The 25,576-nt window shown below is 46.1% G+C and overlaps 1 long non-coding RNA gene across 1 annotated transcript in view; it reads left to right on the top strand.

The window, feature by feature from the left end:
* The window catches only part of LOC139276997 (uncharacterized), a 153,355-nt gene that overhangs the window by 120,608 nt on the left and 7,171 nt on the right, over positions 1-25,576 (top strand). The window contains exon 2 of the long non-coding RNA XR_011596008.1: positions 19,611-19,756. This is a non-coding gene — a long non-coding RNA (uncharacterized lncRNA). The remainder of the gene's footprint in view (positions 1-19,610; positions 19,757-25,576) is intronic.

The following is a 25,576-nucleotide window of genomic DNA, read 5'->3' as shown; positions in this document are numbered from 1 at the left end:
CTTCCTCCACTTAGGGCGGTCTTTGGCCAGGGACTCCCAGGTGTCAGTAGGGCTGTTGCACTTTATCAGGGAGGCTTTTAGGATATAGGTTCTATTTAGTGGAGGAAGAGATGGATATGAGACATGAGAGTGAGGGAGGGAAAGAAAGACATTGTTATGGAAACATAGAAACATAGAAAATAGGTGTAGGAGTAGGCATATTTCGGCCCTTCGAGCATGCACCGCCATTCAATGAGTTCATGGCTGAACATGCAACTTCAGTACCCCAGTAAGGACTACATCTAACTCCTTTTTGAATATATTTAGTGAACTGGCCTCAACAACTTCCTGTGGTAGAGAATTCCACAGGTTCACCACTCTCTGGGTGAAGAAGTTTCTCCTCATCTCGGTCCTAAATGGCTTACCCCTTATCCTTAGACTGTGACCCCTGGTTCTGGACTTCCCCAACATTGGGAACATTCTTCCTGCATCTAACCTGTCTAAACCCGTCAGAATTTTAAACGTTTCTATGAGGTCCCCTCTCATTCTTCTGAACTCCAGTGAATACAAGCCCAGTTGATCCAGTCTTTCTTGATAGGTCAGTCCCACTATCCCGGGAATCAGTCTGGTGAATCTTCGCTGCACTCCCTCAATAGCAAGAATGTCCTTCCTCAAGTTAGGAGACCAAAACTGTACACAATGCTCCAGGTGTGGCCTCACCAAGGCCCTGTACAACTGTAGCAACACCTCCCTGCCCCTGTACTCAAATCCCCTCGCTATGAAGGCCAACATGCCATTTGCTTTCTTAACCGCCTGCTGTACCTGCATGCCAACCTTCAATGACTGATGTACCATGACACCCAGGTCTCGTTGCACCTCCCTTTTTCCTAATCTGTCACCATTCAGATAATAGTCTGTCTCTCTGTTTTTACCACCAAAGTGGATAACCTCACATTTATCCACATTATACTTCATCTGCCATGCATTTGCCCACTCACCTAACCTATCCAAGTCACTCTGCAGCCTCATAGCATCCTCCTCGCAGCTCACACTGCCACCCAACTTAGTGTCATCCGCAAATTTGGAGATACTACATTTAATCCCCTCGTCTAAATCATTAATGTACAATGTAAACAGCTGGGGCCCCAGCACAAAACCTTGCGGTACCCCACTAGTCACTGCCTGCCATTCTGAAAAGTACCCATTTACTCCTACTCTTTGCTTCCTGTCTGACAACCAGTTCTCAATCCACGTCAGCACACTACCCCCAATCCCATGTGCTTTAACTTTGCACATTAATCTCTTGTGTGGGACCTTGTCGAAAGCCTTCTGAAAGTCCAAATATACCACATCAACTGGTTCTCCCTTGTCCACTTTACTGGAAACATCCTCAAAAAATTCCAGAAGGTTTGTCAAGTATGATTTCCCTTTCACAAATCCATGCTGACTTGGACCTATCATGTCACCATTTTCCAAATGCACTGCTATGACATCCTTAATAATTGATTCCATCATTTTACCCACTACTGAGGTCAGGCTGACCGGTCTATAATTCCCTGTTTTCTCTCTCCCTCCTTTTTTAAAAAGTGGGGTCACATTGGCTACCCTCCACTCGATAGGAATTGATCCAGAGTCAATGGAATGTTGGAAAATGACTGTCAATGCATCCACTATTTCCAAGGCCACCTCCTTAAGTACTCTGGGATGCAGTCCATCAGGCCCTGGGGATTTATCGGCCTTCAATCCCATCAATTTCCCCAACACAATTTCCCGACTAATAAAGATTTCCCTCAGTTCCTCCTCCTTACTAGACCCTCTGACCCCTTTTATATCCGGAAGGTTGTTGGTGTCCTCCTTAGTGAATACCGAACCAAAGTACTTGTTCAATTGGTCTGCCATTTCTTTGTTCCCAGTTATGACTTCCCCTGATTCTGACTGCAGGGGACCTACATTTGGCTTTACTAACCTTTTTCTCTTTACATACCTATAGAAACTTTTGCAATCCGCCTTAATGTTCCCTGCAAGCTTCTTCTCGTACTCCATTTTCCCAGTCCTAATCAAACCCAGCATCCCTTGTGAGCATTGCATATAATCAGGCCTCCCATGCTGTGCCAGCACTCTGGAGTCAGAATAAAGAGACTAAGGTCCACACTTACTCAATCACATTGCTTTATTAGAGACATAACAACTGGCGATGAGTAATAGATAATGAACCATCATGTGAAAATGCAGAGAACTGTTGGTATCCTGGAGAAATTCTCAGAAGGTGACAATTGGGAGGCCTTTGTGGAGTGACTCAACCAATGCTTCATGGCCAACGAGCTGGAAGGGAATGAGAACGCTGCCAAACAAAGGGCAATCCTCTTCATCGTCTGTGGGGCAACAACCTATGGCCTGCTGAAGAATCTTCTTGCTCCGGTGAAACCAACAACCAAATCATATGAGGAACTGTGTATGCTGGTCCCGGAGCACCTAAATCCGAAGGAGAGCGTTCTGATGGCAAGGTATCAATTTTATACATGTCAACGGTCTGAAGGCCAGGAAGTGACGAGCTACTTCGCCAAACTAAGGCGCCTTGCAGGACATTGCAAATTCGATGGATTCCTTGAGCAAATGCTAAGAGACCTTTTTGTGCTTGGCATTGGCCATGAGGTTATCCTTCGCAAACTATTGACTGTTGAAACACCGAACCTGAGCAAAACCATAACGATAGCCCAGGCATTTCTGTCCACCAGCGATAATACCAAACAAATTTCGCAGCATAAAGATGCATCGGCAAGTACTGTACACAAAGTAATGTCGTTTTCAGGCAGGAATGCATATGACAGAACGTACTCGGCTGCAGCTGCACGACCTCAGATGACTGAGTCTGCCATCAAGTGTGAATACGAGACAATTAACACCTTGTTGGCGCTGCGGAGGTGATCATCGAACCCATCAATGCTGCTTCAAACACTATGTGTGCAAATGCTGTAGAACAATGGGACACCTCCAGCGAATGTGCAGACGAGCTGCAAACCCTGCAAACCATCACATTGCAGAGGAAGACCGATCCATGGCGGATCAAACTGAACTAGAGACTCGTACCGAGGAGGCAGAAGTGTACGCGGTGCACACTTTTATACCACGAAATGTCCACCGATCATGTTAAAATTTGAACTGAACGGAATTCCAGTATCCATGGAATTGGACACGGGTGCGAGTCAGTCTATCATGAGCAAAAAGACCTTCGAGAGGCTGTGGTGCAACAGGGCACAAAGGCCCAAGCTGAGCCCTACTCTTACCAAGCTGAGAACTTACACTAAAGAGCTGATCCCTACAATTGGCAGTGCAGCAGTAAAAGTCTCCTTTGATGGAGCAGTGCACGAACTACCACTATGGATTTTACCAGGAGATGGCCCCACACTGTTCAGCAGAAGCTGGCTGGGAAAAATCCTATGGAACTGGGATGACATCCGAGCGCTTTCGTCCGTCGACGACGCCTCATGTGCCCAGGTTTTGAGCAAGTTCCCGTCGTTGTTTGAGCCAGGCATCGGAAATTTCTCTGGGGCGAAGCTGCAGATCCACTTGGTTCCCGGTACACGACCCATCCACAACAAGGCACATGTGGTGCCATACATAATGTGAGAGAAAGTGGAGATCTAGCTAGACAGGCTGCAATGAGAGGGCATCATCGCGCCGGTTGAGTTCAACAAGTGGGCCAGTCTGATTGTTCCAGTTCTCAAGGGCGATGGCATGGTCAGAATTTGTGGGGACTATAAAGTAACGAATCACCATTTTTCGCTGCAGGACCAGTACCCGCTACCCAAGGCAGACGACCTATTTGCGACGCTGGCAGGAGGGAAGACATTCACCAAGTTGGACTTGACCTCGGCCTACATGACGCAGGAGCTGGCGGAATCTTCGAAAGGCCTCACCTGCATCAACACGCACAAAGGTCTGTTCATCTATAATAGATGCCCGTTTGGGATTCGATCGGCCGCGGTATTTTTCAAAGGAACATGGAGAGTCTGCTAAAGTCGGTTCCGCGCACCGTGGTTTTCCAGGACGACATATTGATCACTGGTCAGGACACCATCTACACTTGCACAACCTGGAAGAGGTTCCACGTCGGCTAGATTGTGCGGAACTCAGGTTGAAATGCTCAAAGTGTGTTTTCCTGGCACCAGAGGTCAAGTTCTTAGGGAGAAGAATCGTGGCAGATGGCATCAGACCCAACGACCCCAAGACGGAGGCCATCAAGAACGCGCCGAGACCACAGAACATGACGGAGCTGAGGTCGTTCCTGGGACTCCTCAATTATTTTGGTAATTTCCTACCCTGGTTAAGCACCTTGCTAGAACCTCTACATGTGTTGCTATGCAAGGGAGATGGCTGGGTAAGGGGAAATCACAAGAGACTGCTTTTGAGAAAGCCAGAAATCTGTGATGTTCCAACAAACTGCTTGTTCAATATGACCCATTTAAACGTTCAGTGCTAGCTTGCGATTCATCTTCGTACGGGGTCGGGTGCATGTTACAACAAGCAAACGAATCGGGAACATTGCAACCGGTCGCTTATGCAAAGGAATTTGTCCAAGGCTGAAAGGGCCTACAGCATGATTGAAAAAGAAGCTCTGACATGCGTTTACGGGGTGAAAAAAATGCACCAGTATCTGTTTGGGCTTAAATTCGAGTTAGAAACTGACCATAAGCCGCTCATATCGCTATTCTCTGAGAGCAAAGGTATTAATACCAATGCCTCTGCTCGCATCCAAAGATGGGTGCTAACACTGTCTGCATATAACTATGTAATTCGCCACAGGCCAGGCACCGAGAACTGCGCTGATGCTCTCAGTCGGCTACCATTGCCCACCACCGGTGTGGAAATGGCATGCAGACAGCGCCCTGCAGACTTGCGCTTGGTGATGGATGCATTTGAAAATGAAGAGTCACCCATTACAGCCCGCCAGATCAGGACATGGACCAGCCAGGATCCTTTACTGTCCCTTGTAAAAAACTATCCTCCATGGGAGCTGGTCCAGCATCTCAGCGGAGATGCAGGAAGAGATCAAGCCGTTCCAGCGGCGCAAAGACGAAATGTCCATACAGGCGGACTGTCTTTTGTGGGGTAATCGCGTGGTTTTGCCTAAGAAAAGCAGGAAAGCGTTCATACGTGACCTACACAGTATCCACCCAGGCATAGTAATGATGAAAGCTATAGCCAGATCCCATGTGTGGTGGCCCGACATTGACTCAGATTTGGAGTCTTGCATGCGCCAACGCAACACTTGCTCTCAACTGAGCAATGCACCCAGGGAGGCACCGCTAAGTTTGTGGTCATGGCCCTCCAAACCATGGTCTAGGATCCACGTTGACTTTGCTGGCCCATGCCTAGGCAAAATGTTTTTGGTTGTTGTGGATGCTTATTCAAAATGGATTGAGTGTGTAATAATGTCTGTAAGCACGTCCACTGCCACCATCGAAAGCCTATGAGCCATGTTTGCCATGCGCGGCCTGCCTGAGGTCCTTGTCAGCGACAATGGGCCATGCTTCACCAGCACGGAATTCAAGGAATTCACGACCCGCAATGGGATCAAGCACATCACATCTGCCCCTTTCAAGCCCGCATCTAATGGCCAGGCAGAACGGGCAGTCCAAACCGTCAAACAAAGCTTGAAACGCATGTCAGAAGGTTCCCTGCAGACCCGCCTATCCTGAGTCCTGCTCAGCTACCGCCCAAGACCCCACTCGCTCACTGGGGTTCCCCTTGCCGAACTGCTCATGAAAAGGGCACTCAAAACAAGGCTCTCTCTAGTCCACCCTGATCTCCATGATCACGTAGCAGAGGCGGCATCAAGAAAGCATGTACCATGATCGCGCAAATTTGTCACGCGATATTGAAGTCAATGACCCTGTATTTGTACTCAACTATGGACATGGTCCGAAATGGCTTGCTGGCACTGTCATAGCCAAAGAAGGGAGTAGGGTGTTTGAGGTCAAACTTGCAAATGGACTAACTTGCAGAAACCATTTGGACCAAACCAAACTGCGATTCACAGACAGCCACGAGCAACCTGAAGAGGACACCACCAAACTTTGACCCTCCGATACACACACAAGTGGCAACCCACATCACGGTTAACCACGAAGCTGAACCCATCATCCCCAGCAGCCCAGTAAAGCCAGCTGCACAGCAGCCCAGCGAAGGCCCAACCAACTCACCTGCACCTGTGTTTGTACCGAGACGATCGACTCGGCAGCAGAAAGCCCCAGATCGTCTCACCCTGTAAATAAGAGTACTATTGACTTTGCAGGGGGGGAGGGGGTAGTGATGTTATGTATGCAACACCATGTAACCAGCATTCTACCGCCACCAGAGGGCGCATCTGTTGGAGTCCCAAGGGATCCCAGCATCCCTTGGGAGCACTGCATATAAGCAGGCCTCCCATGCAGTGCCAGCACTCTTGAGTTAGAATAAAGAGACTAAGGTCACACTTACTCAAGTCTACAGTACTCAGTCACATTGCTTTATTTGAGACATAACAGAAATAATCTGCATTTCTATAGTACCTTTCATGACCTCAGGATGTCACACAATATATTACAGCCAGTGAAGTACTTTTAGAAGTGTAGTCATTGCTTTATTGTAAGAAAAACAGCAACCAGTTAGTGCACAGCAAGGCCCCCTCTGGCTCCTGGGTTCTCACTTGAGTAAAGAATGGTAATGTTGGGGCATGGATTTCAGTGACACCATGGAGCAATCAATGCACGTTGGTGCATTAGCAGATATAACACTTAATATGTAAAGTCCTACACTTCCACGCTTATTTACTTTAGTTATGTAGAAACCTGTATTTTGACTGCTGGTAATTTTTACATTCACCATGTAAAAAGGAATAGCCAGGTATGAAGGTTATTTTCAGTTCTTGAATGACTTGAATTGTTTTAAGAATTAATGCCAGTTCACAAACCCCAGTAGATTTAACACAACAGTCAATGTTTTGCACCAGTGGACTAAAACCATCAATTGTGTGAATAATTGGAGAAGAATCCAATTATTTTTATCATTTGCATATTTTGAATAGTTGCACAGCATTAAGCTCTGTACTGGGCCTTAACAACTGTGATGGACTAAAAGAACATCATTCAAATAGTCGTTTTAAATCTGATAGAAATCACAATGTGTATTATAGAGTGTGAAAGTGTCATGCATTAATATAGTTCTCCTACATTGTTCCATGGTTTTTAAAACATTTCCAACTATCCAATTAAGAACTCGAAGATTAAGGAATGCAAAAACATATATGGCATTTGGTGTGTGGTTTTGGGTACCAGCCATTGGTGGCCGTGCCTTCAGCCCTTGAGATCCTAAGCTGTGGAACTCCCTCCCTAAACCTCTTCACATCTCCATCTCACTCTCCTCCTTTAAAACGCTGCTTAAAACATACCGCTTTGACCAAGCGTTTGGACACCTGTCCTAATGTCTCATTCTTTAGCTCTGTGTCAGTTTTTTGTCTGATTGCACTCCTGTGAAGCACCATGGGATGTTTTACTATGTTAAAGGCTTTATATAAATGCAAGTTGTTTTTGTTGCTTGCATTACACATATTACTGCAATATTCTGAACAGACAATGTGTAGAGAAGGTGTAAGTGCAAAAGCTAAGCCACCCACTAAAATAATTGATTACGAGGACTTACGAGGGTCTGGGTGTTCCAGTGCATTAGACACTAGTCTTTCTCTGGTTCCCAGGTATTCACGGGAGTAAAGAATGGAAATGTTGGGTCATGGATTTCAGGAACACCATGAAGCAACAAGCTTTGCACGCGATGGAGAAATTAATATCTTGCAGAACACTACCCGTTAATCCAACTTCAGAATAGCATCCCTTACTATGCCAATAGTATATTAAATATATTTAAGGTGGAGATGGACAGATATTTGAACGATAAAGGAGTCAATGGTTATGGGGAGCGTGCAGGGAAGTGGAGTTGAGGCCAAGATCAGATCAGCCTTGATCTTATTGAATGGTTCGAGGGCCAAATGGCCTACTCCTGCTCCTATTTCTTATGTACTTATGTAGGGTCAAGGGCCTTTCAAAAGGGTGAGACAGGCAAACTGGTCATTTTAGACCATTTCACTGACGACACTGGTCATCCATTATTAGGGCCTCTGAAACAGGACCATATTTTCCTGGATATGCCAAAAGAATTCGAATTTGAGGCTCAGGCCTCATTACCATGGCTCCGGTGAGCTTGCCAGTTGGCCAGTGGAGGAATTGTGGTCAGTCTGGATGCCCAGCCAGCTGGACTGGTAGGTCGGTGCAGTGCAGGGGCGGGTGGGTGGACCAATCGCAGAGAGGGATGAACCCTGAGGTGGGAAGTGACCCATGGTATTCCTGTGAAGCCCACAGGAGCATGTCTGTTCCTCCTAGCCACACACAAATGAAATCAAAAAAGATTTGGTTGGGGCCATATTTTGAAAGTACCGGCAGGGACAAATGCACAGAGCGTACATGCCGCAAGCTCTGCCCATCTGTCCCTCAAAAATTGCAATCGGGGTTTTAAGCACATCATAAGATCCTCATTTGCATATTAAAAGGGCCCACTGTTACAAACAGGCGGGTACTGCAGCCTTCCATTGGAAGGCCCCTCCTAAGATGGCAGCAGTTGGAGCACCAACGTAAACAGGATCCAACGCCATATTGGGGCCACGACAGCCACCTTTATACTAGTCGAGCCAGCTTAAAGTGTGACCTGATGAAGAGTTCCACCAAAACATTAATTTATCTTTCTCTTTCGGTTGCTAACCGACCTGTCCTGCATTTCCAGTATTTTCTGTTTATGTTAAAGGATCATTTTGTTGATCAACAAGTTTAATTAAAAAAATGAGTGGAGGAAAATGTTTCGTTGCAATCCCCTTACCTCACCAACATCAATTCAGATCAGGTGTTTTTGTAAACTGTCGACTCCTCACTTCTCTAATCCTTTCTGAGCTTTCCCTACTTATTTATGGTTTCTGAGATGCATTGGGAAAAAAAAATATTATGACCAATGCTCCATCAATAAATCTATTCTATCTGATGCATTGCCTCCTATCAGGCATGGAACGGTAGTCTGGGTGTTAGTGGTGGACTTACTGTCGAACTTAATGGATGTAGATAATCAAGTTGCATTGCAATGAGATTTCCACACAAATCTGGGAGAACGAGAAAATGAAAATGTAATCTTACATTAATTAATAAATGAAGGTACAATGATAAGAGGCCTCCGCTGTACTGTTACATACTTTTTGTAATGAACATCTCTGGAACATGAATATTTAAATTGCATTCTACTAACACCTGTCAGTGTGTGTATTGCAGTGTGATGATCTGTGAATTTTATTCACGTAATTGGAATTTAATTTGAATTCTGTTCGTACCTCTGTCAGTGTTCCAACTTATTTTCCGCATTTGCAGAGAGCCCAAAACTACTCCGTCCCTTTGGAAATGTAAGATTGCAATGGTGACCCACAAATGCACCAAGTGCACTTCAATTATTTTATTCCCAGCAACCCTGGATGAAATGGGCTAACTGGAGAAAAACAAAATTGCTGGATGATTTGTTTTCTCTGCAATCTGAGGGGAAAGTTTCAGTATCATGAAGGGGTGTAAAGTTTTGTAAAATAAATCAGTAAAATATACTCCAATGCTTTGCGACCTGTATTGCAGCAGCAGAAAGTGAAGTCTGGAGTGGGGAAATGAAGGGGAGCTACAGATGTTTAAATGTCATCATTCCCACCCCTCCTTCCCTCAGACTGTTGACCAAGCCTGTCACTGCTTCACACTATTCTGCAAGGGAAGAGTGCGAAGTTAGGAAAAATTAATGCATCCTGTCTCCTCCCCCCTCCAGTAATGCATTCATTAAATGAAGCCTGCACTTTGTGGAATTGTGGCATGTTTAAGCAATCAGCCCTTTGTTACTAGCTGGTTATAAAGTAAACCGGGGAGAGAAAGGGTTAACGCATTCCGACCTCCTCAGAATTCCCTACGCTCCCCAAGTAAATGAGCTTGAACTTTCCAAAACGAACTACTGTATATACTCGCGTATCCTGCGATCTCGCGTATCATGCGACCCCTAAATTTTCGTCCCCAAAACATGATTTTACCATATATCTCATGTATCATGCGAGTCACTTTTTTGAGATCGAATACAGACCTTAACATGAAACATCGAGTGGATTCTGCTGTGAAAGCTGTGAATCGAACTCCGATACAGCAATCATTCCAGCTGGCTTGACTAGCGTCGTTCAGCCACAGCCTCTACTGTGTTTGCGGGTAAAAGAAGCATGGGCTGAGATAGATGGAGCCTCTAATAATGCAGCAAACTTCAGAGGGAGTTGTGGGTGGCGATCTCCAGACCACAGCAAAGATACAGTACAAGCGACAATAGAGGCTGCAATCCAGCCCAGGAGATACCTGCCGAAATTCAGTGTGGATACGGTCTGCTTAACAGCCTAACAGCCTAATCTTGGCCAGCACTTTAAAAAACCACCAGCAGTCAGTAAAGGGACTGGATGACCTTTTGCAGTACTGTCATTATGATCTTTCATTAAACCTTATTAGAAATGCCAGAAGCCAGCTGAAATGTTCTGATAAGACCAAAGGACACTGCAAAAATAATTTTGTTACACAATAATCATTAATGTCAGCATATGTAGTTACCACTAAAGGGAAAGTCTGCAAAATAAATAATGCTGTTAAGTCGGCAGAAAAACTCAGGGCATTATGTATGACAGGTTTATATGTACCAGCAACAGGATACCCTGCATAATTTTGAATTGAAGGTTTGCTCGTCCTCCGTTGCTCAAAAGGTATATTTGTGGCTTTATGCTTCTGGCTTCAATGATGACAGAGAAAGATCTGTGTTGATCCAGCAACAGGAACATAGCAATGCTAGCAGTAAGGGTAGGCTGGATGCTCAGCCTGACCCGGCCAGAACAAAATGCCAGCCCCAGCAGCAAACACCATTTGCATTCATTGCTAACAGGGCTTGGTCCCAACAGGTCGACAACAAAGGCACCCTGTGACGTCGTGATCGCTGCCTCTGGATACATGCATATACTAGCTTACATACAGCACCGTCTCCAGGTGTATGTACATCACCTCATTTACATTACAGCACTACCTCTAGATGCATATACATTACATAATTTATATTACAGCATATCTCCAGATGCATGTGTACCAGTCTAATTTATATTACAGCGCTATCTTCAGAAGTGTGTACATAAAGGGGAAGGCCCCTTCAAAGATGGTGGTGGGAGCATCAACATAAGCAGGGCAATAAGTTACCTGTTGCAGTGTGAGTGGCTTAGCCGGTCACGTGATGTTCACAAGGCTCAATAAAACCCCAGTCCGTTGGGTTTAGGTCATCCACGATGAGATATGCAGTTGGGAGCCTAATGGATGAACTGGTAATGTGTAATGTGATTGTTAAACCCTTGTTAATAAAGCAACTGGTTCTTAATAGCAATGTGTTGCTATGAATTCTTAAGCAAAGAACCCATGAAGCAAATACATTACATGATCCAACCTTTATCAGGCCACTACTGCCCCAGTTATACCAGCCACATCTGCCTATCTCATTCATATTGCATCCCTATCTCCAGTATCATGTACACCGCCTCAATTATATTACAGCATATCTCTCATGGCGGAGGAATTTAATAAATACTTGATCGGTCTTTACAAAAGAGAATGACATCAGAGAGAAGGTGAATCCTGAAGTAGTTGAGAACAAGATAAGCAATATTTTGATGGATAAAAGGAAAATTCTAGATGTTAGTTAAGCTAAAGGACAACCAAGCAGCAGATCTGGATGGGATCAATCCTAGGATCCTGAAAGAGATGAGGGAGGAAATAGTCAGGACTCAAGAAATGATTTTTCAGGGTTTTAGTGAGTGCGGACATGTGTTGGCGGACTGGAGAGTGGCCAGTGCAGTACTCATTGTGAAAAAGAGAGACAGAGGCTAATCCAAGTAATTACAGACCGGTTAACTTAACATTGGTGGTACGGAACATTTTAGTTCTTTAATTATAGTTGAAATGACTATGTATCTATATGAAAAGAAAATAGTCAGAAGCAGCCAGCACAGATTTCAAAAGGGACGATCGTGCTTGACTAACTTCATGGAATTCTTTAAGGAGGTAACAGATATGGAGATAGGGGAAATGCAGTGGATAGTGTGTACACCAATTTAAAGAAAGCCTTTAACAGGTACCACACAGAAGATTACGGGGAAATGGAAATAGGGCAGGATAGCAAACTGGATTAACAATTGGTTAGAGGGAGAAAGTAGAGAGTAGGTGTTGTTCTCGGCAGAGCGGATATACAGGTATCTCACGAGGGTGAGACGCACGGTTTACCTTTATGGGTCATTGCAGGCGATGGGCCGACGCTCCTCGGCAGAAGATGGATGGGAAAGGTCTGTGGGAGCTGGGAAGACTTCTTCACTCCTCCACAGACTGCTCCCCGGGTTTCCAAAGAGCAGCGCCAACCGAGCTGGAGCTGCAGCAGCAGCCCAGAACTCCTGGCCCCAAGCAATCCTGTAGCCTCAGCCTCCACCCAAGGCTACAGGTGCGGGCCCATTGCTGGGGTGCGGGCCGGCAGAGCGCTGCGGTCCATCGGTGGCCGGGGAACACACGCGGGCAGCGGCAGCGGCTGCGATGGTGGCGGCCACGGAGGCAGCGGTAGAGGCGGCCATGGAGGCAGCGGGAGAGGCGGCCATGGCGGGAGCTGTAACGAAACGCCGCGCCGAGTTTGAGAACGCCAGCGTCGAGTATGTCCAGCAGCGCCAGAGGAAGAGGATCGTGGACAAATGCCTGAAACCTTTCCTCAAAATTCTCTCTCCCCACCTTCTATATTTCCCTTTCTCTCCTTCCATGTTTCTTCTTCTTTCTAGGCCAGCTGAACACAAGATGTTCAACGGAAGCCTTGTGAGAGCCACAAGATGGCGTCTTAAAAGGGAAATGCTCCTGGGCGTCTTAAAAGGGCCTCACACCACTGCGGTCCCCACATAAAGACTTTTGGACTTTTGTAAGGCTAGAGCGAGCCTAAGTGTGCCATGTGAATGTAGGATGATGGATTTATGACAAGAAATAATATTTTAATGCTGGGTGGTCACTGTGTTTAAATTCTGGGACGTGGATCCGTGACCAACATAACCAATGGGCTAATGCGTTCTTTGATTCAGGGGATTCTAGCAACGGCTTTTTGAACTAGTGGGGGCAGTGATGTTGTGTATTGCTCTGATACATTAAATGTATGATAAGTACAATGGTGCACCACAGAGGGCGCTGTGGTGGGAGACCTGAAAGTACCTGCACGAGACAGTATGAAAGGCTGCTCACCACACCTGTGGGGCACTCTGGAGCTGTTCAATAAAGGACTAAGGTCACAGCAGTTAGATCAACACCAGACCGTGTGGAGTCAGTGATTTGTGTGCTACATACATCACAGTAGGAACTAAGGCCGTTTTTTAGAAGTGAGTACAGATATTCTACAGTGTGCTGTTTTAGGGCAATGTTGTGTCTATCAATGATATGAGTTTAGGCCTAGAATTGTGGTTCTGGGGAATGAGATGGGTCAGGTGGATCAAGTTTCAATAGGGGAACATTTAGAGAACAGTGATCATAGTATCATAAGGTTTAGATTAACTTTGGAATTGGAAGAGGGCCAATTTCAATGGGTTAAGAACGGATCTGGCCCAGGAAAATTGGAATTAAAGATTGGCTTGAAAAACTGTAATTGACCAATGGGCTGCCTTTAAAGAGGAGATGGTTCAGGTACAATTGAGATACATTTCCACAACGGTGAAAGGTAGGGCATGAAAAGCCAGATCTCAGTGGATGAACAAAGAGATAGAGGTCAAGTTGAAGCAAAAAAAAAGTGCTTATGACAGATGTCACGTTGAGAATACGTGAGAACCAGGCTGAATAAAAAAAGTTCAACGGGTAAGTGAAAAAGGAAATGTGCAAAGAGAGATTATGAGAATCCAAAATTGATGTAACTGTTTGTACTACACTTTTTTTGACAGACAGGCATTTGTCCAGCCCTGCCCCGCCCGCACTGCACTTTTTGACCGACAGGCAACAAGCCCCATCCCCTGTGAAGCTCTGCACCGCCCCCCACCCCCACTCTGCCGAATCATTCCATTCGCGTGGTGCCAAGAAGCAGGACCTGAGGCTCTGACTCTCTCTTCCGCTCCTCCGCTCCCCCCCCCGGCCTGGGCCTGATTGCGGCGGTCCTGGGTCCGATGGCAGAAACTCTGGGCTTGATGGCGAGAGAGGATGGGTGGGGGGGAGGGAGCGAGGCTGGGTGGGGGAGAGAGAGAGAGAGAGAGACTGAGAGACTGGGGTGGGGGTGGGGGGAGAGAGACGGGGTGGGGGGAGAGAGACGGCGGGGGGGGGAAGAGAGAGATTGGGCTGGGGGAGAGAGAGAAAGAGAGAGAGGCTGGGGGAGAGAGAGAGGCTGGCTGGGGGAGAGAGAGAGAGGCTGGGCGGAGAGAGAGAGAGGCTGGGGGGGGGAGAGATAGAGGCTGGGGGGGGAGAGAGAGGCTGGGGGGGCAGGAGAGAGAGAGAGCGCGAGAGAGAGAGGCTGGGTGGGAGAGAGAGGCAGTGAGGGAGAGGTGGGGGTGAGAGAGAGGCTGGGAGCGGGGGGGAGAGAGGCACAGAGAGAGACTGGGGGGGGGGAAGAGAGAGAGGGAGAGAGAGAGGCTGGGGGGGAAGAGAGAGAAAGAGAGAGAGAGAGAGGCTGGGGTGAGGAGAGAGAGAGAGGCGCTGGGTTGGGGAGAGAGGCTGGGGGAGAGAGAGACTGGGGGAGAGAGAGACTGGAGAGGGGGGGAAAGAGAGAGAGACTGGGGTGGGGGAGAGAAAGAGAGAGAGATGGGTGGGGGGAGGGAGGGGAGAGAGGGAACTCAGGGAAGATGAATCACAGTCTTCCCATCCCCTACAAGGGATATCATTGGAGTGGATGATATCGAGAAGTCACGACACTGTCACTATTCACCATACCCAATAAACCTGTTAACAATCCGTACACAATGCCCATCCATGGTGGGGGGAAGGATGCACTTGCGCTGGGGTAAGGCACTTCAGCTGGGGGAGGGATGTACTTGGACTGGGGTAAGGCACTTTGGCTGGCTCTTGCTGTCTTCTGGGGAGCTCTGTCCTCTGTTGCTTCAGGAAGTCAAAGTAGATCAAGTAATGGTGGAAATTGCAGAGTTACTGGCCATAATGTTCCAATCCTCCTTGGAAACGGGGTTGGTGCCAGATGACTGGAGAATTTCAAATGTTACACCCTTGTTCCAACAAGGGTGTAAGGATAAACCAGCAACTACAGGCCAGGCAGCTTAACCTTGGTGGTGGGAAAGCTTTTAGAAACAATAATCTGAGATAAAATTAACAGTCACTTGGACAAGTATGGATTAATTAAGGGAAGCCAGCATAGATTTGGTAAATCGTGCTAAACTAACTTTATTGAATCTTTTGATGAGGTAACAGAGAGGGTTGATGAGGGCAATGCAGCTGACATGGTGTACATGGACTTCCAAAAGGCGTTTGATAAAGTGCCACATAATAGGCTTGCCAGCAAAGTTGAAGCCCATGGAATAAAAGGGACAGTGGCAGCATGGATATGAAATTGGAAACGGAGAGTAGTGGTGAATGGGTGTTTTTCGGATTGGATGACGGTGTACAGTGGTGTTCCTCAGGTCGCGGTACTAGTACCATTGCTTTTCTAGATATAAATAACCTGGACTTGGGTGTACAGGGCACTATTTCAAAATTTGCGTGACATAAGAATTGGAAGTATAGTGAACAATGAGGAGGATGGGGATAGACTTCAAGAGGACATAGACAGAGTGGTGGAACGTGACAGATGAAATTTAATGCAGAAAAGTGCGAAGTGATACATATTGGTAGGAAGAACGAGGAGAGGCAATATAATCTAGGGATAAAGTTCTCAAGGGGGTGTATGAACAGAGAGACCTGGAGGTGTATGTGACCAAATCATTAAAGGTGGCAGAGCAGGTTGAGAAAGCGGTTTTTATAAAGTATACAGGTTCCTGGGTTTCATAAATAGAGGTACGGAAAGAAGTTATGATGAATCTTTATAAAACACTGGTTCAGCCACAACTGGAGTATTGTGTCCAATTCTGGGCACCACACTTTAGGAAGGATGTGAAGACTTTAGAGAGGGTGCAGAAAAGATTTACAAGACTGGTTCCAGGGATGAGCAATTACAGTTACGTGGATAGATTGGAGAAGCAGGGGTTGTTCTCCTTGGAGCAGAGAAGATTGAGAGAAGATTTGATACAGGTGTTCAAATGCATGAGCGGTCTAGACAGAGTGGATAGAGAGAAACTGTTCCCATCGGCAGAAGGGTGGAGAACGAGAGGACACAGATTTAAGGTGATTGGCAGAAGATCCAAAGGCGACATGAGGAGAAACCTTTTTACGCAGTGAGTGGTTCTGATCTGGAATGCGCTGCCTGAAAAGGTGGTGGAGGCAGACTCAATCATGGCTTTCAAAAGGGAGTTGGATAAGTACTTGAAGGGAAAAAAAACTTGCAGGGCTATGAGGAAAGGGTGGGGAATTGGGACTGGCTGAATTGCTCTTGCAGAGAGCTGGCATGGGCTCGACTGGCTGAATGGCCTCCTACTGTGCGGTAACTCTTCTATGATTCTACGATTATATGATAAAAGTAGCTGGTGTTTAAGTTTCCTGCTTTGGGAAAATTAACTTTATTAGACTATCATGGTTTAAACATGCATTGCTAATTAATTCCAATTAAGACTTGTTGTGGCAGGTTATTAATACTGATTGGGACAGTACTCAATAATTGTACCCTATGCTCTGCAACTGACTAACTTATTTATCTCTGGAAATGGTGAAGATGCTTCTAGGAAGCATGATTGTGCTGATATCACTGAGTCTATAGTACGTGTAGACAGTGAGATAGTTCATTTAATGGTAGCATTTATTTGTATAAGTGGAGCCTTACTGAGCAGAATCACAATGTCTCTGCGCCTGTTGCTCTTTTAGAGTGGATGTGCAGCATTAATGGCCATGACAAGTCTGGCAGGTCTTATGAGGAAGAATGTGATGATATATTTCCAAGTCAGGATGGTGCGTAACTTGGATGGGAACTTGCAGGTGATGGTGTTCCCATGCACCTGTTGCCCTTGTCCTTTGAGGTGGTAGAGAGAACGGGTTTGGGATGTGCTGTCAAAAAAGCCTTGGGGAGTTGCTGCAATGCATCTTCTAGATGGTACACACTGCAGACACGGTGCGCTGGTGGAGAATGGTGAAGGTGGATGGGGTGCCAATCAAGCAGGCTTCTCTGTCCTGGATGGTGTCGAGCTTCTTGAGTGTTGTTGGACCTGCACTCATCCAGGCAAATGGAAAGTATTCTATATCATTCCTGACTTGTGTCTTGCAGATGGTGGAAAGGCTTTAGGGAGTCAGGAGGTGAGACACTCGCCACAGAATACTCAGCCTCTGACCTCTTGTAGCCATAATATTTATGTGGCTGGTCCAGTTAAGTTTGCGTCAATGGTGACCCCCATGATGTTGGTGGAGAATTCGGCGATGGTAATGCCATTGAATGTCAAGAGGCGGTGGTTTGACTCTCATTTGTTGGAGATGGGCAATACCTGGCACACATCTGGCACAAATGTTACTTGACACTCATCAGCCCAAGCTTGAATGTCATCCAAGTCTTGCTGCATGTGGGCACTATCTGAGGATTTGTGAATGGAACTGAACACTGTGCAATCATCAGCGAACTTCCCACTTCTGACCTTATGATGGAGGGAAGGTCATTGATGAAGCAGCTGAAGTGATGGAATTGAACTCATGTCTCCGGATCATTAGTCCAGGCCTCTGGAATACTAGTCCAGTGACATAACCACTATGCTACCGTTCCCTGACTGTGCTACTGTTCCTATTTTTCGCCCATCGAAACATCACGTAGCAGCTAATATTTTTGGAATACGTACGGTAACTGTTTGGGTTGCTCTTTTCTTCCCCGTTCCCCTACACTGTGAGTGAGATATAGATGCAACCTTTGGCCTCGTTCTGAGATTAGCTCCACAAAGGGCGCGTTGCACTAGAAAACCAGACCAGCGCCGGTCATTTTCTTAGGTAAAAGATTTGTGGAAATGAGCAATCATGACTCCACTCTAAAAAAAATATGTAGGGCATATTCGAGTACGCAGTGCATTCTGGGCATGGATGTCTGCCATTGGAGCCCAGAGTTACAGAATGGACCCTTTTAAAATTGGGCCAGGGAGAATCGCTTTTGCAAATTAATAATTTGAATGAATATTACTATGTTTTTTTTCTTGGTTGCTGTTCGGGTCGATCTCTGATCCATGAGAAGTGAAAGTGGATAGATGAATATGCAGCTCAAGCTGCGTCTCACGTTCTATTTCTGTCCCATCCAGCAGGCCGGATAGAATGACTTGGCGGGCCGGATAGGGCCATATTATGCCCACCACTGCTCTATTCCTTTCTCCCCCATATGTTTGTCTAGCTTCCCCTTAAATACATCTATACTATTCACTTCAACCACTCCCTGTGGTAGCGAGTTCCACATTCTTACTAGTCTCTGGGTAAAGAAGTTTCTTCTGAATTCTCTATTGAATTTCTTGGTGACTATCATATTGATGGCCTCGAGTTATGCTCTTCACTACATTCTCTCTATATCTACTCTGTCAAAACCTTTCATAATTTTAAAGACCTCTAAGGTCACCTCTCAGCCGCCTTTTTTCAAGAGAAAAGAGATCCAGCTTGTTCATTATTTCCTGATATGTATACCCTCCCATTTCTGGTATCAACCTTGTAAATCTTCTCTGCACCCTCTCCAGTGCCTCCTATATCCTCTTTATAATATGGCATCCAGAACTGAACGCAGTACTCTTAAGTGTGGTCTAACCAATGTTCGATGCATGTTTAGCATAACTTCTCTACTTTTCAATTCTATACCTCTGGAAATAAACCCTAGTGCTTGGTTTGCCTTTTTTTATGGCCTTGCTAACCTGTGTTGCAACTTCTAGTGATCTGTGTAATTGTTCTCCCAGATCCTCTTGTTCCTCTACCCTAGTCTCCAAGCAATAAGTGAAGTCCCTATTCTTCCTAGCAAAATGTAATACCTCACATTTATCTGTGTTGATCTTTATTTGCCAATTATATGCCCATTCTGCAAGTTTATTAATGTCCTCCTGTAATTTGTTGCAGTCCTCCTCAGCATTGATTATCCCACCCCCTCAATTTGGTGTCATCAGTAAATTTAGATATTGTATTTTTGATTCCAAAGTCTAAATCGTTAATATAAATTGTGAACAACAGTGGAACACCACTACCCACCTGCCACCTTTTATCCCTACTCTGTTGATTAACAGTGTCAAAGGCCAAAGAAGACCATGTACCAAGGGTTGGTGCTGTTCCCTGCATTTCTCTTGCAGCTGTCGCTCCGTAAAGATCATGTCTGTTGTACCACATAGCGGACGGAATCTGCACAAGTTATTGTTATATTTGAATAAGCGCTAGTTATTGTTATATTTGCTTGTCTTTGCACTTGATGGTAATTGAATGTACTTTATGTAGATGCTGTCTGCGCAGCCTCCGGCCTGTGAGCACCATCAGAGCAGGCCGGGGAGTGGAAGGAGCAGCATGGCAGCATCACTCCAGGAAGCAGCATGTGCCGGAGCAGGCGAGCAACGGCAGTGAAGAGTGACGTCATCAAGATCCAGGTCAGTGATTGGAGCGTGGGCAGGTAAAGTAGGAGCGGCGAGGTTGGGGCGAAGGAGCGGCGAGAGATTGTAGAGGGACGTGATCGGGGCCCAGGAGAGGCGAGGGCCCGGGGCAGCACAGGCCGGCCCACACTGCGATATGTGTGCGCACTAAGTTCATGCAGCAGAGCAGGTCTCCAGTTGTCTTTGTTAATCCTTGCTACTGGACCAAGACCTAGCTCTGTCAAGCCCGTGTGGTGGCTGGTGTACAACGGTCACCACACATTAAAAAAATCCAAGCACAGGTATCTTCCACCCTTCAAGATTTCATTCGGACCTGAAATTTTAGGTCCATTATTGAAACACCTGTGAACTTTTTGACATGGAAGCAACTCATCCTCGATTCGAGGGACTGCCTATGACCCCATAAGAACATAAGAACATAAGAACATAAGAATTAGGAACAGGAGTAGGCCATCTAGCCCCTCGAGCCTGCTCCGCCATTCAATAAAACCATGGCTGATCTGGCCGTGGACTCAGCTCCACTTACCCGCCCGCTCCCCGTAACCCTTAATTCCCTTATTGGTTAAAAATCTATCTATCTGTGACTTGAATACATTCAATGAGCTAGCCTCAACTCCTTCCTTGGGCAGAGAATTCCACAGATTCACAACCCTCTGGGAGAAGAAATTCCTTCTCAACTCGGTTTTAAATTGGCTCCCCCGTATTTTGAGGCTGTACCCCCTAGTTCTAGTCTCCCCTACCAGTGGAAACAACCTCTCTGCCTCTACCTTGTCTATCCCTTTCATGATTTTAAATGTTTCTATAAGATCACCCCTTATCCTTCGGAACTCCAATCAGTAAAGACCCAGTCTACTCAATCTATCATCATAAGGTAACCCCCTCATCTCCGGAATCAGCCTAGTGAATCGTCTCTGTACCCCCTCCATAGCCAGTATATCCTTCCTTAAGTAAGGTGAACAAAACTGCATGCAGTACTCCAGGTGCGGCCTCACCAATACCCTATACAGTTGCAGAAGGACCTCCCTGCTTTTGTACTCCATCCTTCTCGCAATGAAGGCCAACATTCCATTCGCCTTCCTGATTACCTGCTGCACCTGCAAACTAACTTTTTGGGATTCATGCACAAGGACCCCCAGGTCCCTCTGCACCTCAGCATGTTGTAATTTCTCCCCATTAAAATAATATTCCCTTTTACTGTTTTTTTTCCCCCAAGGTGGATGACCTCACACTTTCCAACATTGTATTCCATCTGCCAAACCTTAGCCCATTCGTTTAACCTATCTAAATCTCTTTGCAGCCTCTCTGTGTCCTCTACACAACCCGCTTTCCCACTAATCTAAGTGTCATCTGCAAATTTTGTTACACGACACTCTGTCCCCTCTTCCAGGTCATCTATGTATATTGTAAACAGTTGTGGTCCCAGCACTGATCCCTGTGGCACACTACTAACCACTGATTTCCAACCCGAAAAGGACCCATTTATCCCGACTCTCTGCTTTCTGTTAGCCAGCCAATTCTCTATCCATGCTAATACATTTCCTCTGACTCTGCGTACCTTTATCTTCTGCAGTAACCTTTTGTGTGGCACCTTATCGAATGCCTTTTGGAAATCTAAATACACCACATCCATCGGTACACCTCTATCCACCATGCTCGTTATATCCTCAAAGAATTCCAGTAAATTAGTTAAACATGATTTCTCCTTCATGAATCCATGCTGTGTCTGCTTGATTGCACTATTCCTATCTAGATGTCCCGCTATTTCTTCCTTAATGATAGTTTCAAGCATTTTCCCCTACAGATGTTAAACTAACCGGCCTATAGTTACCTACCTTTTGTCTGCCCCCTTTTTTAAACAGAGGTGTTACATTAGCTGCTTTCCAATCCGCTGGTACCTCCTCAGAGTCCAGAGAATTTTGGTAGATTATAACGACTGCATCTGCTATAACTTCCGCCATCTCTTTTAATACCCTGGGATGCATTTCATCAGGACATGGGGACGTGTCTACCTTGAGTCCCATTAGCCTATCCAGCACTACGCCCCTAGTGATTGTCTCAAGGTCCTCCCTTCCCACATTCCTGTGACCAGCAATTTTTGGCATGGTTTTTGTGTCTTCCACTGAAGACTGAAGCAAAATAATTGTTTAAGGTCTCAGCCATTTCCACATTTCCCATTATTAAATTCCCCTTCTCATCTTCTAAGGGACCAACATTTACTTTAGTCACTCTTTTCCGTTTTATATATCTATAAAAGCTTTTACTATCCGTTTTTATGTTTTGCGCAAGTTTACCTTCGTAATCTATCTTTCCTTTCTTTATTGCTTTTTTAGTCATTCTTTGCTGTTGTTTAAAATTTTCCCAATCCTCTAGTTTCCCACTAACCTTGGCCACCTTATACGCATTGGTCTTTGATTTGATACTCTCCTTTATTTCCTTGGTTATCCACGGCTGGTTATCCCTTCTCTTACCGCCCTTCTTTTTCACTGGAATATATTTTTGTTGCGCACTATGAAAGAGCTCCTTAAAAGTCGTCCACTGTTCCTCAATTGTGCCACCGTTTAGTCTGTGTTTCCAGTCTACTTTAGCCAACTCTGCCCTCATCGCACTGTAGTCCCCTTTGTTTAAGCATAGTACGCTCGTTTCTGACACACCTTCCTCACCCTCAAACTGTATTACAAATTCAACCATACTGTGATCACTCATTCCGAGAGGATCTTTTAATAGGAGATCGTTTATTTTTCCTGTCTCCTACTCTCTACTTTCTGTCTTGATGCCAGCTAGCTATTCATTCTGCTACTTGGCCCCTGACTTCGCATTCTCTGACCTTGTTCATCAGTCTATTATGGGCTACCTTATCAAAGGCCTTTCAAAAATCTAGATAAATTACATCTACTGCATTACCATTGTCTACTCTGTTTCCTCTTCAAAAAATTCAATAAGGTTGGTCAAGCAAGCTTTTCCCTTTTGAAATCCATGCTGACTATTCATTATTATATTTTTGGTTTCTAGATGTTCTTCTAATTTCACCTTTAGTAGGGTTTGCATTATTTTTCCTACCACCATCATCATCATCATAGGCAGTCCCTTGGCATCAAGGAAGACTTGATTCCACTCTAAAAGTAAGTTCTCAGGTGGCTGAACAGTCCAATACAGGAATTACAGTCTCTGCCACAGTTGGGGTAGATAGTGGTTGAAGGAAAGGGTGGGATGGGAGCCTGGTTTGCCGCATGCTCCTTCCGCTGTCTGCGCTTGGTTTCTGCATACTCTTGGCGACGAGACTCAGCCCCCTCCCAGATGCTCTTCCTCCACTTTGGACGGTCTTGGGCCAGGGATTCCCAGGTGCCGATGGGGAAGCTGCACTTTATCAAGGAGGCTTGGAGGATGTACTTGAAACATTTCCTCTGCCCACGTGGGGCTCACTTGCCGTGTCACAGCTCTGAATAGAGCGCTTGCTTAGAGAGTCTCGTGTCGGGCATGTGGACGATGTGGCCCACCCAATAGAGCTGGTTGAGCGTGATCAGTGCTTCAATGCATTGTCCACCTCTGTCAGCGAACTACAGTATGTAGATGATGCTTGCATCTGCGCACACTAAGAGGCCGAACTCCAAACCATCATCAACTGAGGCATACGAAAGCATTGGTCTTACACTAAACATCCATAAGACAGAGGTCATCCACCAACCTGACCCCGCCACACAGCACTGTCCTCCGGTCATCAAAATTCATGGCGCGGCTTTGGACAATGTGGACTATTTTCTATACCTCGGAAGCCTACTATCAGTACGGGATGACGAGGACGAGGTTCAACACTGCCTCCAGTGTGCCAGCGCAGCCTTCGGTCACCTGAGGAAGCGAATGTTTGAAGACCAGGACCTTAGATCTGGCACCAAGCTTATGGTATACAGGGCTGTAGTGATACCCACCCTCCTATATAGCTCAGAGATGTGGACTATATACAGCAGACATCTGAAAGCATTGGAAAAGTAGCACCAGCGCTGCCTCCGCAAGATCCTGCAAATCCACTTGGAGGCTAGACGCACCAATGTCAGTGTTCTCGTTCCTACCACTGATGTTAAGCTGACTGGTCTATAATTCCCTGGACATGTTCTATTCCCCTTCTTAACTATAGGTATTACATTAGCTATCCACCAGTCCCCTGGCACTACATCTTTTTCAAACGAATTATTAACTATGTATAGTAATAATGCCTCTGTATCTCTTCCCTAGATTCTTTGAAAATGCATGGATGCAATCCATCCGGACCAGGTGTTTTATCCTCATTGAGTTTGATTTGTTTATTCAATATATCCTCACCGTTCTGTCCCACCAGAGGTGGCAGCACAGTGCAGTACAGTCGGGAGGGAGTTGCTCTGGAAGTCCTCAACATTGACTCCAGAACCCATGAAGTCTCATGGCTTCACATCAAACATGGGGAAGAGAACCTCCAGCTGAATACCACCGACTGCCTCCCTCAGCTGATGAATTCGTACTTCTCCGTATTGAACACCACTTGGAAAAAGCACTGAGGGTAGCAAGGGCACAGAATCTACTCTGGGTGGTAGACTTCAATGTCCATCACCAAGAGTGGCTCGGAAGCACCACTCCTGACCGAGCTGCCTGAGTCCTGAAGGCCATAGCTGCCAGACTGGGCCTGCGGCAGGTGGTGAGAGAACCAACACAAGGGAAAAACCTACTTGAGTTCGTCCTCTCAAATCTACCTGTCGCAAATGCATCTTTCCATGACAGTATTGTTAGGAGTGATCACCACATTGTCCTTGTTGAGATGAAGACCTGAGTTCACACTGAGGACATCCTCCATTGTGTTGTGTGGCACTACCACTGAGCTAAATGGGATAGATTCAGAACATATCTCGCAGCTCAAAAATGGGCCATCAGCAGTAGCAGAATTGTATTCCACCACAATCTGTAACCTCATGGCCCCCATATCCTTCACTTTACCATTACTACCAGGGGACCAACGCTGGTTCAATGATGAGTGTAGAAGAGTATGTCAGGAGCAGCACCTGGTGTACCTAAAAATGAGCTGCCAACCTGGAGAAGCTAAACAGCGGAAGCAGCATGCTTTAGAGAATGCTAAGCGATCCAACAATAAAATGATCAGAACAAAGCTCTGCAGTCCTGCCACATCCAGTCACCATTGACCAGAAACTTAACTGGACCAGCCACACAAATACTGTGACTATGAGTGCAGGTCAGAGTATTCTGTGGCTCACCACCTGACTCCCCAAAGCCTTTCCACCATCTACAAGGCACAAGTCAGAAGTGTGATGGAATACTCTCTACTTGCCTGGATGGGTGCAGCTTCAATAACACTCAAGAAGCTCAACACCATCCAGGCCAAAGCAGCCTGCTTGATCTGCACCCCATCCACCACCTTAAACATTATCTTCCTTCATCACTGGTGCACCATGGCTGCAGTGTACTATCTACAAGATGCACTGCAGCAACTCGTCAAGGCTTCTTCGACAGCAGCTCCCAAACCCACGACCTCTACCACCTAGAAGGTCAAGGGTAGCAGGCGCATGGGAACACCACCACCTCCAAGTTCCCCTCCAAAGTTACAATCCATCCTGACTTGGAAATATATTGCAGTTCCTTCATTCCCGCTGGGTCAAAATCCTGGAACTCCCTCCCAGATAGCACTGTGCGAGTACCTTCACCACACGCACTGCAGTGTTTCAAGAAGGCGGCTCACCACCACCTTCTCAAAGGCAATTAGGGATGAGCAATAAATGCTGGCCTTGCCAGCGATGCCCACATCCCAGGAATGAATCTCTCTTGGGTGGCAGCCATTAT

Source organism: Pristiophorus japonicus, chromosome 12 (assembly GCF_044704955.1).
Source record: "Pristiophorus japonicus isolate sPriJap1 chromosome 12, sPriJap1.hap1, whole genome shotgun sequence".
Lineage (NCBI taxonomy): Eukaryota > Metazoa > Chordata > Chondrichthyes > Pristiophoridae > Pristiophorus > Pristiophorus japonicus.
This window is presented reverse-complemented; position numbering and strand designations above follow the sequence as displayed.